General features: G+C 46.7%; 1 protein-coding gene across 3 annotated transcripts in view; it reads left to right on the top strand.

Annotated features, from left to right (window-relative positions):
• The window catches only part of baz2ba (bromodomain adjacent to zinc finger domain, 2Ba), a 563,986-nt gene that overhangs the window by 119,201 nt on the left and 428,870 nt on the right, over positions 1 to 15,915 (top strand). For 2 of the 3 annotated variants that reach the window (XM_038789612.1, XM_038789613.1), the window contains exon 2: positions 4,539 to 4,658. The exons of the other annotated variant lie outside the window; for it this stretch is intronic. The gene's annotated coding sequence lies outside the window, so the exon portion shown is untranslated. The remainder of the gene's footprint in view (positions 1 to 4,538; positions 4,659 to 15,915) is intronic. 3 annotated transcript variants of the gene reach the window in all.

Here is a 15,915-nt window from a genome sequence, read left to right as displayed (position 1 = left end):
CATAAGCTGCTTCCTTGATGTTCACTCTGACAAAGGAAGGTTCAGACATGGAGATAACTTCAACACGTTTATTAAACTATTTACAATTCTCCTACTCTGATTTGCCACTACTGTTAATCCTTCTATAGCTACTCAGACTGACGAACCAGTCTGCTACAATCCATGTGGTGGGTGTGATGTTGAATCAACCCTGTGTCTGTACTCTGAGTGTCTCCACTGGAAAGAGGAAGATCATCTGTGCTGTGTCCTTTACATATGGGTTGGTGTAATGGCCCCCTGTGGTAGTGTCACCTCTGTGTGTATCGTGAATGCCCATTGGTCGTGTCCTATCTTACTGACCTATTGGTTAAGTGTCTGCGTGTCATGTCTCTGGTGCTCCCTCTAGTGTCTAGCTAGTCTACGTGTACTTACATTAACCCCTTGTGTATCTACAGTGATGCATATCACCACAGGTATCTCATTTTTAGGTGTGCCTATGCTGGTCCTGGCATGCTTTCCTGCACTCACTATTGAATCGGGCTTCTTCCTTTTGCTGGATGGTAATGCTAGAATGAAGGGTACGCAGTGTCGTGAAGTTACAAATTATGCTGGAGTGCAATTCTACTGCTGATGAGACAGCATTTTCTGGATGGCCAACTTTGAGCTTCTGAATCTGTTCTGAATGTTTCCTACTTGGCATGGCTGCACAACATGGTGGAGGATGTCCGCAGTGCAAATACGGGACTTTCTGTCCATAAGGACTGCAGTGATAATCCCAACTGATCCTGTCATGGATAGATTCATGTGTGAAGGTTAGTGAGGATAAGGTCAAGTAGGTTTTTTCCCATGATGTTTGTTCTCTTGCAAACTACCTTAGGTTCAATTTGTCTGATATGCTCTTCAGATTTGATCATGCCTGGTGCTATGAGACACTCTTGAAGCTTACATTGTGCTAGGGTTGCTTCAGCACGTAAACCAGCTTTTAAGCCTTTGCTTGACTTTTTCGTAACGGTTTTGTGCAACTGAGTAGCTTACTAAACTACTTCACAGGGCAGTTAATAGTCAACACATTGCTTTGCCTCTGGAGTCACATTTAGGTCATGATGTCAAGTTTCCTACCCTCAAGATTATTAGTGAGCTAGGTGGATTTTCATGCCATCGTGCAGTTTCATGATCACCATTACGGAGGCTGGCCTTTTCTATATTCTAGCTTTATTTAATTATTTGAATTAAAATGCCTCCATTGCTGTAGTGGGATTTGAATTTGCATCTCCAAAGCATTAGTGTAATCCCTGGAATTCTATTTGGGTAACGCAACTACAATGTGACCGTGCCTCTAACCCAGGTCACAGAAAACACAATTTCAAATACATTTTCAGTCACTAACTGTTCCTTTTCGTGCCTGTGTTACTGCAAGTTATCTGGGATCTGTTTCATACTGACACTTCAGTGCTGTGCTGGTCACGTTTTGAGGTGTGCGTTGTAGCTATTTGTAAAGATTTGACTTAAAGCAAAAAACTATACATTTTGATAGCACAGTTACAGAATGAAAGTTGACACTGAGTTCCTATGATTTAAGTTCATTTCCAAGTATGAAAGTTATTGCTTACATTGTAATATTGAGAAAACTGCCTATATTATTTTTTTAAAATGTCCTTTATTCCAAACGTGTTAAAAACAAAAACAGCAACATATACAAACGCACTCCGTACGAGACATATACGTACGAGAAAAACGTAGTTTTTCTCCCTTTTCACCCCCTTTCCAGTGACAAACTATTTGTCAGATATTGCCATGAACAACCTTCACTGCTGACCCCCTCAACAAAAAACTTAATCTTTTCCAGAGAAAAGTCATACAAGTTCACCAGCCAATCCACCACCTGTGCCCACCCAACCACCCGTATATATCCCCAATCCAACCCATCCTCAACTCATCCAGGAGCAGCAGTTGTTCTAATAAAAGTGTATTCCGGCAACCTGGGAAACACCCTCCGCTATTTTCGCACAAAGTTCCAAATCTACCTATATATCTAAATTCACTTCCCCTGTGGCAACTCAAACCTCTCCCACAACTCATTCAGACTTACAAACTTCCCTTCCGAGTACGTGTCCCTCACCCTCTCCAACCTTAATCCTCCTACCTCCACTTTTCATACATCCATTAACCTCCCAGACTGAAACCTATGATTCCCACACAGTGGTGTCAACAGCGAAATCCTCTCTAACTTTTAAAAAATTAATTTAGAGTACTCAATTATTTTTTTTTTTCCAATTAAGGAGCAAATTAGCGTGGTCAATCCACCGAACCTGCACATCTTTGGATTGTGGGGGTGAAACCCACGCAGACATGGTGAGAATGTGCAAACTCCACAGGGACAGTGACCCAGGGCCGGGATTCAAACCCGCGTCCTCAGCGCCTCAGTCCCAATTCCCTCTAACTTAAAGTGCCTCCTCAGCTGATTCCACGCCCTTTTTATCCTCTGCACCTTCCCTGCCCGTATAAACTCTGAAATCACTGTCTTCAACTTTCGGAAGAAGGCCTTGGGGAGAACGATCGGGAAGGTCTGGAAAACAAACGGAAACCGTGGCAGCACATTCGGCTCTACCACCTGCACCCTCCTTGCCAAAGTCAGGTATGATGAATCCCATCTCCTAAATCCCCCCCCTAATCTCCTCCATCAATGCTGTCAAATTCCACCTGTTTATTGTGGCCCATTTCCTCGTCACATGAATCCCCAAATACCTGAACCTTTCCCCAGCTACCTTGAACAGCAACAGCTCCCAATTGGCCCCCCCGCCCCACCGCATTCACTGGAAACACCTCACTCTTCCCAACATTTAACTTGTACCCACAGAGGCCCCAAATCTCTCCAATATTCTCATGATCCTACCCATACACCCAACCTACCCAGCAGGTCTGACACAAACAACAGCAGGTCGTCCGCATACAATGGCAACCAGTGCTCCCTACTCCCCCTATCGCTCCACAGACCCCCTAAGGTCTCCCGCCAAGGACTCAACGCGAATAACAACGGCGACAGCAGGCACCCCTGTCTCATTCCCCTATAAAGTCCAAATCCCTTGTGAACTCATCTCATTTATGCGTGCACTTGCCACCGGGGTTACATTCAACAGTCGCACCCACGCCACAAACTTCGGCCAAAGCCAAACCTACCCAAAATTTGGAATAAATACCTCCACTCCACCCAATCAAAAACCTTCTCTGCATCCATAGAAACCATAACCTCCGGTACCCACCCTCCTGATGGTGTCAGAACCACATTCAACAGCCTCCTTAAGTTGCTAGAGAGCTGCTTTACAAAATCCGTTTGATCCTCCATGATCACCCCGGCACACATCCCTCCATCCTCCCTGCCAACAGCTGAGCCAGCACTTTCACGTCTATACTCAACGATGAAATGGGCCTATATGACCCATACTCCAAGGGATCCTTGCCCTTCGGGATTAAAGTAATCGATGCCAGGGTCAATGTCTCTGGCAACACCCCTTCTCCAACGTCTCACTATACATCTCCAATAAAAACAGACTATCTGGTCATTGGGTGGCACGGGAGTACAGTGGTTAGCATTTTACACCCCCACCGGTTCTATCTCCTTTTAATACCACCGTAACTCGGGCCAATTCAACATGGCTCCCCTCTCCGCCCATGACCACACTTCGTATCCAACTCTGCCACGTCGCAATCCCCCCCCCCCCATTCCCAGCACTTGTCATGCTCTCCTCTGCACTTCACCTCCGTTCACCATGGCAACTCCTGATCGAAGCCCCCCCTACACCACCCCACCAGTCCCTCTTCAGCCTGTGATAATGGCCCCCTATCCACCTGAATTCCCGTCAGCCGGCAACCCCACCCAATGGACAATGGACTCACCGGGGGGGGGGGGGGGGGGGGGCAGCGATTGGGGCGAACATCCACTTGCAAACTGACAGCTCCCTAGAGACAACCCCCCACCCTTTGGTAACACAAAATAGCCATAATGTCCAACTTTTGCTGATATAGCTCCTCCATCTCACACCAACTCTAAGTTCTCCGCCAGTTTATTCTCCCTTATAAAGTCATTGGCTTCTTCTGGAGTCTCAAAATAGACTCCCAGCCTTCAGATGTCACCCACAGTTTTGCAGGGTACACCCCAAACCGAATCTTCCTTCAGTACAACACCACCGAGGCTCTATTAAATCCAGCGCGCCTCTTCGTCAGCTCCATGCCAGTGTTCTGGTATATTCGGATGTAATTCCCCTTCCAGTCGCAGTCTCATCCCTCCCTGACGCACCTCAGGATCTTCTCCTCCACAAACTTGTACAACTGCACAATCACCACCTATTGTTATTTTAGTAGACGTGCCTGGTTATAATGAAGTATTCAGAGTAAATGTAAGCGGAGATGTTTTCCATTATACATAGTTGATTGGTCATCTTCAAGTTACACAAAGTAAGTAGTGATTTTAAGGCAATGGTATTTCACCTGGGCAGCAGGCAATGATAATTTTTAATTGTTTAAAAATAAGCATACGTTAATTATTTTTGGATTTCTTCTAGGTGAAACAGTCACCTATATATAAGGTGACTGTCCTGCAGTCCAAATGAGAGCTGACTATTCAATTGAGATTGGTATGAGGTGCGTTAAACTACACTGAGACTTGAGCCTTTTGAAAAGTGGTGAGTTTCTGAATTTTTAAATATTTTTTCATGGGCTATGAATGTCATTGGCAAGGCCAGCATTTGTTGCCCATCTCTAATTGCCATTGAGAAGAAGGCAATGAACCACCTTCTTGAACCACGGCAGTCCATCTGGTATAGGTACAGGCCCAGTGTTTTTTGGAAGGGTGTTCCAGGGTTCCAGGAACGGTGATTGTAATTCCAAGTCAGGATGGTGTATTGCCTGGAGGAAACTTGAAGGTGGTGGTGTTCTCATGTGTCGGATCTCATGTTCTTCTCGATGATCGAGAATGTGGACTTGGAAGATGTTGTGGAAGGAAGGTTGGAAAATTGATGCGCAGATTTTGTATTTGGTGCATGTTGTGTGCCAGCTTTGGAGGGAGTGAATGTTTAATGTGGTGGATTAGGTGCTGATCAAGCAGGCTGCTTTGTCCTGGACGATGCCACGCCATTTTGGTGTTGTTGCAGCTGCACGCATCAGGCAAATGGAAAGTATTCCATCACACTCCTGGACAGGCTTTGGGGAGTCAGGTAAAGTTACTTGCTGCAGAATTCCCAGCTTCTGACTGCTCTTGTAGTCACAGTATTTTTATGTAGCTGGCCCAGTTCAATTTTTGGTCAATGGTAACTCCCAGGTTGTTGATGGTAGGGTATTCAACAATGGCAACGGCATTGACTGTCAAAGGACGATAGTTAGATTCTCTCATGTTGGAGGTGGTGAGTGCCTTGCACTTGTGTAGCAGAAATATTACCTTTGACTTGTCAGCTCAAGCCTGAATGTTGTCCAAGTCTTTATGCAGGTGGGCAGGGATTGCTCCAACATTTGAAGAGTTGCCAATGGTGCTTAACACTATGCAATCATCAGCAAGCAATCCCACTTCTGACATGATGGAGATGAGAATATTGATGAAGCAGCTGAAGATGATCGGGCCAGAACTCTACCTTATGGAACTCCTGATGAGATGTCTTGGGACTGACATGTTTGGCTACCAACAGCTATAATCATCTTTCTTTCTGTTATGTATGAGTCCAATCTGGAGAGTTTCTCCCAGTTGCTCATTTACTTATTTTTACTGGGGCCCCTTGATATAATTTTTTGTCAAATGCTGCTTTGATGTCGAGAAAAGTCACTCTCACCTCACCTCTTCAGTTCAGCTCTTTGTCCATGTTTGGAAGAAGGCTGTAATGGAGCAGAGTGGCCCCGGCAGAATCCAAACAAGAGTGTTGGTGAGCAGGTTATTGTATGCAAGTGCCACTTGATGACACTTTCCATACTTTTGTTGATCATTGAGAATAGACTGGAATGGTAATTGGCCAGATCAGATTTGTTTTGACTTTTGTCGATAGGACATATTAGGAAGTTTTCTACATGTCGGGTAGATGCCGATATTGCAGTTGTACTAAAGGAGCCTTGCATAAGGGTCATTCCAGTTCTGGAGCACAAGTTTTCAGTACTACCTCCTGATGTTTTCCGTGCCCGTTGGCCATTGCTACATACAGTGCCTTCAGCATTTCTTGCTATGAGGTGGAGTTAATTGAATAGGCTCAAGTTCGGCATCTGTGACACTGGGAACATCAGTCATGGGCCAAGATGGATCATCCATTTGGCACTTCTCACTGAATATGGCTGAAAATGCTTCAGCATTGTCTTTTGCACTGACTTGCTGAACCCTCTCCCTCCAAATCTTTGAGAATGAGGATATTTGCGGAGCCTTCTCCTTCAATGTTAGTTGTTTAATTGTTGTCCACCAATTATCTCTGTGCTATGGCTGATGGTCTAGTTTTGAGCTGCCAGATTTGTTCTTAATCTACCCATTTAGCATTAATTTATGCGACCCGACAATATCCTCAGTATGAAGATCGGACTTTGTCTCCACAAGGACTGTGTGATGGTTTCTCCCCCAATACTGTTTTGGGAAAATATTTACCTGCAACAGGTAACGGATGAGGTCAAGTAGATCTTTTCTTGTTGGTTCCCTCACCTGAACCCAGAGATGGTGATGGAGGAATTTGGGATATTGGCTGGAAGGAATGATTTGGTTAGTATGACTGTCAGACTTTTGCTTGACTGGCCTGTGGGACTGCTTTCCCAATTTTGGCACAAGTCCCCAATAAGGAGGACTTTGCAGGTTTGACTGGGCAGGGTGTACTTTTGTTTTTTCCTGGTTGAATGCTTGTTTTTATCTTTCAACTTTTCTGTAGTGGTTTGGTGAGTGGCTTGCCAAGCCACTGCTGTGTGCAGTTAAGTGTCAGCCACATTGCTGTGGATCTATGTAGGCCAGATGAGTAAGGATGGCAGATTTTCTTCTCTAAAGGGCATGCATGAATAAGGTGGGTTTGTATAACAATCTGGTAGTTTCATTATCACCATTACTGACTAGCTTTTAAATTTCAGATTTATTAATTAACTGGATTTAAATTCCACCTGCGATTTGAATTTGTGTTAATAATAATAATCTTTTAATAATCTTTATTGTCAGAAGTAGGTTTACACTAACACTGCAATGAGGTTACTGTGAAAAGCTCCTAGTCGCCACATTCCTGCGCCTGTTCGGTTTCACTGAGGGAAAATTCAGAATGTCTAAATTACCTAGCAGCACGTCTTTCGGGACCTTTGGGAGGAAACACATGCAGACACAGGAAGAACGTGCAGACTCCACACACACACGGTGACTCAAGCCGGGAATCGAACCAGGGACCCGGAGTTGTGAAGCAAGAGTGCTACCCACTGTGCTACCGTGCTTTCCTAGCATATTAGTGGTTCAACCTGGGCAAATATCCTTAAGATCATTTTAAATATTTGGTAAATCTGTTTGACATACCAACTAAAAACTTGCATTTGAGGGTTATTGATTGTTCTTTTAAGTTGGCTAATGGACAACTGAACTTGAGATAAAATCAAACTTTCATTCTGTATGTGTTTACAGCACAGGAAAGGCTCTTCGGCCCATTGCGTCTGCACCTAACTAGTCTAATCCGATTTTCCAGCACTTGACCCATAGCCTTGTATGCCTTGGCATTGCAAGTGCACATCTAAATACTAAATGTTATGGGGTCTCTGCCTTCACCACCCTTTCAGGCATCGAGTTCCAGATTCCCACCACCCTCTGGGTGAAAATGGTTTTCCTCGCATCTCCTCTAAACCTCCTGCTTACCTTAAACCTATGCCCCCTGGTCATTGATCCCTCCATTCAGGGGAAATGTTTTGTCCTGTCTACTCCATCTATGCCCCATATCATTTTATACATATTAATCATGTCCCCTTTCAGTCTCCTCTGCTGCAAGGAAATCAACCCCAGCCTATCCAATCACTTAATAAACTAAAACTCTCCAGCCCAGGCAACATCCTGGTAAATCTCCTCTGCACCCTTTCCAGTGCTATCACATCCCTCTTATAATGTGGATTCTAAAACTGCACACGATATTCTAGCTGGGACCTAACCAACTTTCCAGCGTAACCCCTCTGCTCTTAAATGCTATGCCTCGGCTAATAAAGGCAGGTATACCAAATGCCTTCTTAGCCACTGTATCCATTGCTACCTTAAGGGACCAGTGTGTGTGCATGCCAAGGTCCTCTGAGCCTTGGTGTTTCCCAGGGTCCTGCCGTTTATCATGCATTCCTTTACCTTGTTTGACCTGCCCAAGTGCATCACCTCACACTTATCTGTATATGTTTATGCACATTAAAATCTGATCATTCTGAGCATAAAGAGTAACTAGTGAAGGTGTTTCTACTTTCATCAAAGGAATGTAAAGCAGCAGGGGAAATTGTATGTAGTTGAGCACAGGAGTTAATTCAAAGGACCGTTGATGTGAAATGGAAGCATGGTTGACATTCAGATATTTGGACAGATTTTTTCTGCATCAATTTCAAACCACTAGATGGAGTATTTCATAGTAGAAGCAGCAGTTAAGAAAAGGTTCAGTGACATTTTGGAAGGATGGATGTACTCGGAATCATTTAAGTTCATTTCGGGCATCTGCACAACACTTTCATGTACCAAAATATGCAGAGTAGTTTGCTGTTGAGTTTCTAGTTACAGCATCTTCTATGTTGTGCAACTCAAATGTTCAAGAAGGTCAACCAATGAGAAATCTGATAACTTCAGTGATCTGAGCTACCAGTATTCAAAAATATTGGCAGATTTCTGAATATAGCAGCTGCTTTAATAATAATCTTTATTATTGTCGCAAGTAGGCTTACATTAACACTGTAATGAAGTTACTGTGAAAATCCACTCGTCGCCACAGCACCTGTTCAGCTATGCTGAGGGAGAATTCAGAATGTCCAAATTACCTAACAGCACATCTTTCAGGACTTGTGGGAGGAAACATGAGTACCCGGAGGAAACCCACCAGATGGGGAGACTAACACCTTCCCCATGAGTCTTCATCCTGATCTTCACTGCTTTCTTCCTTCTGTCTTTTTAAACCCCCCTGTAGCTGCCCGCATTGAGGCAGCCACCCTGCTGCATCCAGTCCAGACAGTACAGACCCTCTCAAAGAGCAGCTTCCATGTTGGGCATCTTGTTCATTGCCCGGGCAGCAGGTGATTGCAGTCGGCTGATGCTCTCGGCTCCAGTCCAGTTCACATCCACTTCCAGGTCTGCCGATTATACTCACTGAAAAATGCACACCTTGGTGTGGACATCAGTGTCAGGCGATGGTGGAAAACAGTCAGAAACACGTTGGGTGCCTGATTTCCACCTCGGCCAACATTCAGCCCATTTGCAGTGACAGGGCGAAGAGCACGTGAGCGATGAAATTGCGGCTGGTTTGTGCCGCTGCCCCAGTTGTCTCAGACTGAGCAAAGCATATTGAAAAAGTTATTATCAAAACTGAGGTTTAAGGAGCTTGAATACAAAAGTGCTGCCTCCTGTCCTCCCAGGAGGGATCTTCTTTCAGCAGAATGGGGGCCATTGAGATCAATGCTTCATTCTGACAGTTGACTCTATGATGGAGGCTAGGAACTCAGCCGAACAACGAGAGATTGACCCCTGACACCAATCACCCCTTCATTGTTCCTCACACATCCATAGCAAGTCGGGAAAAGGGCTGCCACGATGCTCACTCTGATTTTCTTGCCTGATTTTTCTCTCTCTCGCCTGATTTTTCTCTCTCTCTCCATTGGGACGGGGCTGAGCTGCTCTGTCCACTTGACACCAACCTGACACCACCAGGGAAAATGAACTGGTTAAATGTTTCTTGGAGTCACTGGATATAGCAGTGCCTTCTGATTCGTTTACTGCAGGGACCAGGATATCTATTGACAGACAGCCTCTGTAACTTGAACAGCGAACAATACTTGTAAATAACTGTGTTGAAGCTGAAATTGGTGACTTTTTTGAAAATTTAGCATTTTGGTTGAGATAGGGGGGAGTGCCTAAATTTTATGCTCGCAAGTATAATAGCTATATCTCTCTGAAAAGAGTTCATATTTTCGCTGCTCTGTGCAAAGTCAGCATGTGCCTTGAAAGCACTACCGTTGTAGCTTTTATCCAGAAAGATTTTTTTCATTGTCATTCTAGTGGCGTGAGTAATGTAGTGGCAAAATATCTCAAGTTTCAGATTTGTCTTTTTACACTAAATAGAATGCATAACATGCCCAGTCCCCATCTGTCAACCTAAAAAAAAAACTCTTGGGCATGATATAGATGGGAAACAAGATCAATGCCAATACCATCTAGAAACCTGACCTTGGTTGCCATATTTTAAATTAATGATTTGTAGTTAATTGAAAACTTTGAACACAGATGTGGGTGGTTGTTTTTTTTAAATAAAATAATTAAAGTTTTTCAAATTTTACCAAATATTACAAATGTAAATTTTTAGAAATACACAAATACAACATTTCAGGAAAAACACACAAAAAAATACAAACCATAACCCTCATTCCACACCTCGTCATTTACTATGGCCCCAGCTCTCCCTCCCACCTCACTTTCACCCCATCCAACAGGCACACTTCCTCTGACAGGATCCGCCCATAGATGTCAGATGTGCTACCCTCCTCCGACCCCACAAGCGAAAGAATCCTTTCCATAAGAGACGCCGGTGGTGCCTCAGAGAATGTTGGGAAGGTCTTCCATGCAAAATTCTGAACCAGGAGATATCTGAACGAATTCAACCTCAAGTCCATATTTCACCGTCAATTCCTTCAAGCTGGCAAATCGCCCTTCCAGAAACAAGTCCCCCAATCCCTCCATCCCTTCTTTCCCCATTCCCCCAACAAGGTGTCTAGCTTCGTCGGCCCAAACAAGTGGTTGGTACAAATAGGTGCCAACTTCGACAGAGACCGGAGCTCAAAATGTTGCCTGACCTGCCACCATTTCCTACAGGTGGATACTACCACCAGACTCACAGAATATTTTGTCGGCGAAAACTGGAGGAAAGCCGTCAACAGTGTGCCCAACCCACCCTTGCATGTCCTTGCCCCAACCTGCACCCATGCGGCCCCTGGGGTCACTAGATGAACCCAGCACCCTTTCCACATTAGCTGCCCAATATTAAAACAAGCAAAATTAGGCACCGCCAAGCTCTGTGATTGTCTGTCTGCCAAACCCTTGCAAAAAAGGATGTGGGGAGGAAGACATTGAAAAAGACCACGGCAGAATATTCATTTTGAAGCTAAAGACATGGGAAGGTTATCCCACCTTTGCAGATCAGACTTGACCTTACTCACCAGACTAGAATAGTTCAATTTATGAAGCTTGGGCCAGTCCCGAGCAACTCTGACAACAGATACCTGAAGCTTGATCTGACAAGGCGAAAGGGAAGCACCCGCAGGTTGGCTCTCTGGGATCTGGGTTAGATCATGGGTGGACCATGGGGTCCACCGGAAAATACTCTCTCTTTCCCAGATTCAATTTGTATCCCAAAAAAGAGCCAAAGCTCTTTAGTAGCTCCATTACATCACCCATAGTGGGTACTGGGTCCGCCACATAAAGCAGTAAACTGTCATAGAATTTATAGAGCAGAAGGAGGCCATTCGTCCGATCGAGTTTGCACCGGCTCCTTGGAAAGAGCACCCTAATTAACCCATACCTTCGTCCTGTCCCTGGAAACCTGCAACCCCATCTACCCTAAGGGCAATTTGGCATGGCCAATCCACCTAACCTGCACATCTTTGGCCGGAAAGTGGAGCTGAGTCCACAAAAGATCAGCCATGATCTCATTGAATGGCGGAGCCGGCTCGAGGGGTCAGGTGGCCTACTCCTGCTCCAAATTCTTATGTTCTTGTGTTCTTTGGACTGTGGGAGGAAACCGGAACACCCAGAGGAAACACACGCAGACACAGGGAGAATGTGCAGACTCTGCACAGACAGTGACCCAAGTGGGAATCGAACCTGGGACCCTGGCGCTGTGAAGCAATTGTGCTAACAACTATCCTACTGTGCTGTCAGCGTATAGGGATACCGTATACTCCAACCCCCCCGCCCCAACTATCCCTATACACTTTCTTGAAGCCCTCAACGCCATAGCCAGGGGCTCAATTGCTATTATGAATAAGAGGGGAGACATCAGACACCCCTGTCTCGTTCCACTACCCAGTTGAAAGTACCCTGAACGAGTGCTGGTACACACACTAGACGAGCGGGCCTTATTCAGTAGTCATATCCATGATAGGCCTGCAAAGAGGTTTGTGAACAATTTCCACGTGTTGTGGAATCACTCCTCTGACTCCCTTATCGAGAATTTAAATTTTTCTAGTTTCAGGAACTTGGCCAGGTCTGAGAGCCACTCCAAGGCCCTGAGTGGAGTTGCCAACTTCCAGCCTAGCAGAAGTCTCCGCCTGGCAATCAATGAGGCAAAAGCCGGAGTGCTCACCCCCTTCCTGCCGGGAGCTCTGGATGCTCTAACATCCCAGCCACAGATTGGCGCGGCTCCATCTCGACCACCACAACCCTGGACATGGCCTCAGAAAAAGGCCGTCCAGAACTCCCCGAGTCTGGAACAGGGCCAGAACATGTGGGTGTGGTTGGCTGGGACCCCTGATACCGTTCGCACCTATCCTCCACCTCGGGGAAGAACCCGCTCATGCGTGTCTTAGGTGCGGAGCTGTGCACCACCTTGAGCTGTATCAGGCTTACCCCGGCACGGGAGGAGGTGGAGTTCACCCTGTGCAGTGCCTTGATCCAGAGTCCTCCCACTATCTCTATGCCAGCCTCTCCTACGTTTTCCATCTGATTTCTCCAGTGGGGTCCTGACCTTTGCTATGAGTTGTCTGTAGATGTTGCCACACTTGTCCCACTACCAGTCCATTGTATCTAGAAATGTGTGTCCGGGTCACTGAGGAATCTTTTTGTCCCCTTATGGAGAAAGTCGCGCAGTTGCAGGTAACTGAGTTCATTCCCTTTCGGGAGTTGGAGCCTTTCAGAGTTCCCCCAGGGTCTCCAGTCTATCGTGTGTGTGTCTCTGTGTGTGTCTCTGTCCTCCCTCCACATCCCAAATGTGGTGTCTGTCCTCGCCGATGTGAACCTATGGTTGTTGCAGATGGGGCCTCTATGGTAACCTCACCGAGCTTGAAATGGCGCCTGAACTGGTTCCATGTCCTTAGTGTGGCCACTACCACTGGGGCTAGCACTTGGAGAGACGTCCTTGTGCAGGATGAAATGAAATGAAAATCGCTTATTGTCACAAGTCGGCTTCAAATGAAGTTACTGTGAAAAGCCACTAGTCGCCATATTCCGGCGCCTGTTCAGGGAGGCTGGTACAGGAATTGAACCGTGCTGCTGGCCTGCCCTGGTCTGCTTTAAAAGCCAACTCTTTAGCCCTGTGCTAAACCAGCCCACAACCTCCTTTCAGAGCCAGCCTGCCTCCGATTCCCTTAGCCACCCCATCACCCTCTCCACCATTTGCGGCCCAGTGGTAGAATAGAAGGTTTGGTAGGGTCAGAGCTCCCTTGCTGTAAGATGGTTTTGGCTATCCTAGGGACTCTTCTCTCCCCTCCCCCCCTTGCCCCCAAAAAATGAGGAGTGATCTGAAAACGAAGAGGAACCCAGGCAGTATGTTCATTTTGACTGTCAATACCCTTCTCGCTAGTGAAAGAGCAAGAGTCCCATCTTTGCCGGTCCCTCTTCACCTCCTCCACCAGGTTGGAGATGTTCCATTTATGGAGCCTCATTCAGGTGTGGGCCACTTGGATCCCCAGGTACCTGAACTTGGTTTGAGTTATTTTAAATAGTAGTTCTTCCAGCTCTGCTCCTCCCTCTCGGGGGTTCACTGGGAAGAGTTTATAACCTAAGAAGGCATCGAACTCCCTAAGGAGTCCCATTAGCTTTCCCATGCTAGCTAGGGTGTTCGACATTTAGAGGAGCAGGTCATCTGCATAGAGCGAGACTCTATGCTCTCTGCCCCCTCTCCGCCGATCTAAGAGCGGTGGCCAATGGTTTGATGGCCAGTGCGAACAGGAGCAGGGATAACAGGCACCCTACCTCGTTGCCCTGTGCAACCAAAAGTATTTGGAGCTGGTGGTGTTTGTCTGTACGCTCGCTGTAGGAGCTTCACCCACGTGGTGAAAGCAGCTCCAAACCCAAACCGTTTAAGTACCTCCATTCTACTCAATGGAAGGCTTTCTCCGCGTCCAGGGAAATGATCACCTCTGGTGCCCGCTCCCTGGATGGGGTTATTATTACATTCAGCAGTCGCCTGATGTTTTTGCTGTTACTTGTCTGCCCTTGACAAACCCAGTCTGATCTTCTGTGATTACTTCTGGCAGGCAGGTCTCCAGATGCCTCGCCAGTGCTTTTAATAGGTCTTTTGCATCAGCGTTTAAGAGAGAGATGGATTTGTATGCTCCACACTCTTTTTGGGAATTAATGAGATCAAGATCTGGGCTAGCGTGGGTGGCAGGGCCCACTTTGACAGTGATTCGTTGAACATCTTCTGCAAGTGCAGGGCCAGCGCTGCTGCAAAGTGTTTGTAAAAGTTTACCGGGAACCCATCTGGTCCCGGCACTGTTCATGACTGCATGGAATTAATGCATTCCACGATTTTGCCCAGCTTTAGCAGTGCTTCCAGCCCTTCCTCCCTCATCACCGGCATATCCAGTCTGTCGAGGAACTGTTCCATCACCGAGTCCCCCTTCGGGTTTTCGGAGGTGTATAGCCCTCGGTAAAATGTTGCAAAAACCTTGTTAACCTCGTTTTTGTCCCTAACTTGCGCTATCTCTTTTGCAGCGGCTTGCTTTCTTAGCTGGTATGCTGACTTGTGGCAGGCCTCGTCTCCATGTTCGTAGAAGTGCCTGGTGGGGCTGCCTTCCTTGTGGAGAGCTGATCAAATTTCATGTACAGCGTTTTCCTCTCTGCCAGCAGCTCCGTGGTTGGGGCCGTGGAGTATCGCCGATCCAGCTCCAGTATTGACTCGATCAGCTGCTGCCCTTACTTTCCTGTCCTTAAGGTCCCTATGAGCTATGATTTCACCCCTGATTACCGCCTTCAGTGCCTCCCAGAATGTGAAGGCTGAGACCTCCCCGTTCTAGTTGCAGGTTATATAACCGTCGATGACTTGGACAGAATTCCTCATCGACAAGGAGAGCTGCGTCCAGCCACCATGGGGAGGCGTTGAACCCAGCAGTCCTGTAACCCCACATTCATGTAATGTGGCGTGTTGTCGGAGATTACAATTGCGGCGTGGAAGCACCCTTTTCCCTACGACAAAAAGTCTGTGTATACACGCGCACGCACATACACCGTAAAGCCCCTTCTCTACCTCTCCTGAGGCCCCCCTTTTGTCCTTTGTTTCCCCTGAAGCTCTGGTTTTAACTTTCCCCTATGCTAGGCATCCTTCCCTCCCGGGAGGCGTGCTGCGACCTTCTCCTTCGCTGTACCTCCATACGCTGGCCTGCTTGCTAGTAGAGCGGCTCCCCTAACAGTCAGATTCCCCTATTTAACCCCCATCTACCTCTCTTTCCCCCTTCCGCACTTCTTTCCGCGCCTCTGCCTGTGGTCGCCCTTACTACTCTTGATTTCTTACAGTCTGCGTTCTGGCCATTGCTGGTTGCCCAATCGATTTTTCTGGACAAATCTGTTGGCTTTCTTTGGTGTTCTTTACCCTGGTACGTGCCCATAGCTTGACAGGGTAGAGCATTCCAATTCACACCCCACTTTGTATAGCGTGGATTTGGCATCGTAGAATTTTGCCCGGCGCTTGGCCAGGTTAGCACCAATGCCCTTCCCACTAGCACCCTCTCGCGCTCTTTGCCGAGCTCAGAATCTGCTCTTTGCCCTGGTGCCTGTGGAGCCTCACGATTGTCGCC

This window comes from Scyliorhinus canicula, chromosome 2 (assembly GCF_902713615.1).
Source record: "Scyliorhinus canicula chromosome 2, sScyCan1.1, whole genome shotgun sequence".
NCBI classification, from domain to species: domain Eukaryota; kingdom Metazoa; phylum Chordata; class Chondrichthyes; order Carcharhiniformes; family Scyliorhinidae; genus Scyliorhinus; species Scyliorhinus canicula.
Note: the sequence above shows the minus strand (reverse complement) of the source record. Positions and strands in the feature narration are given on the sequence as shown.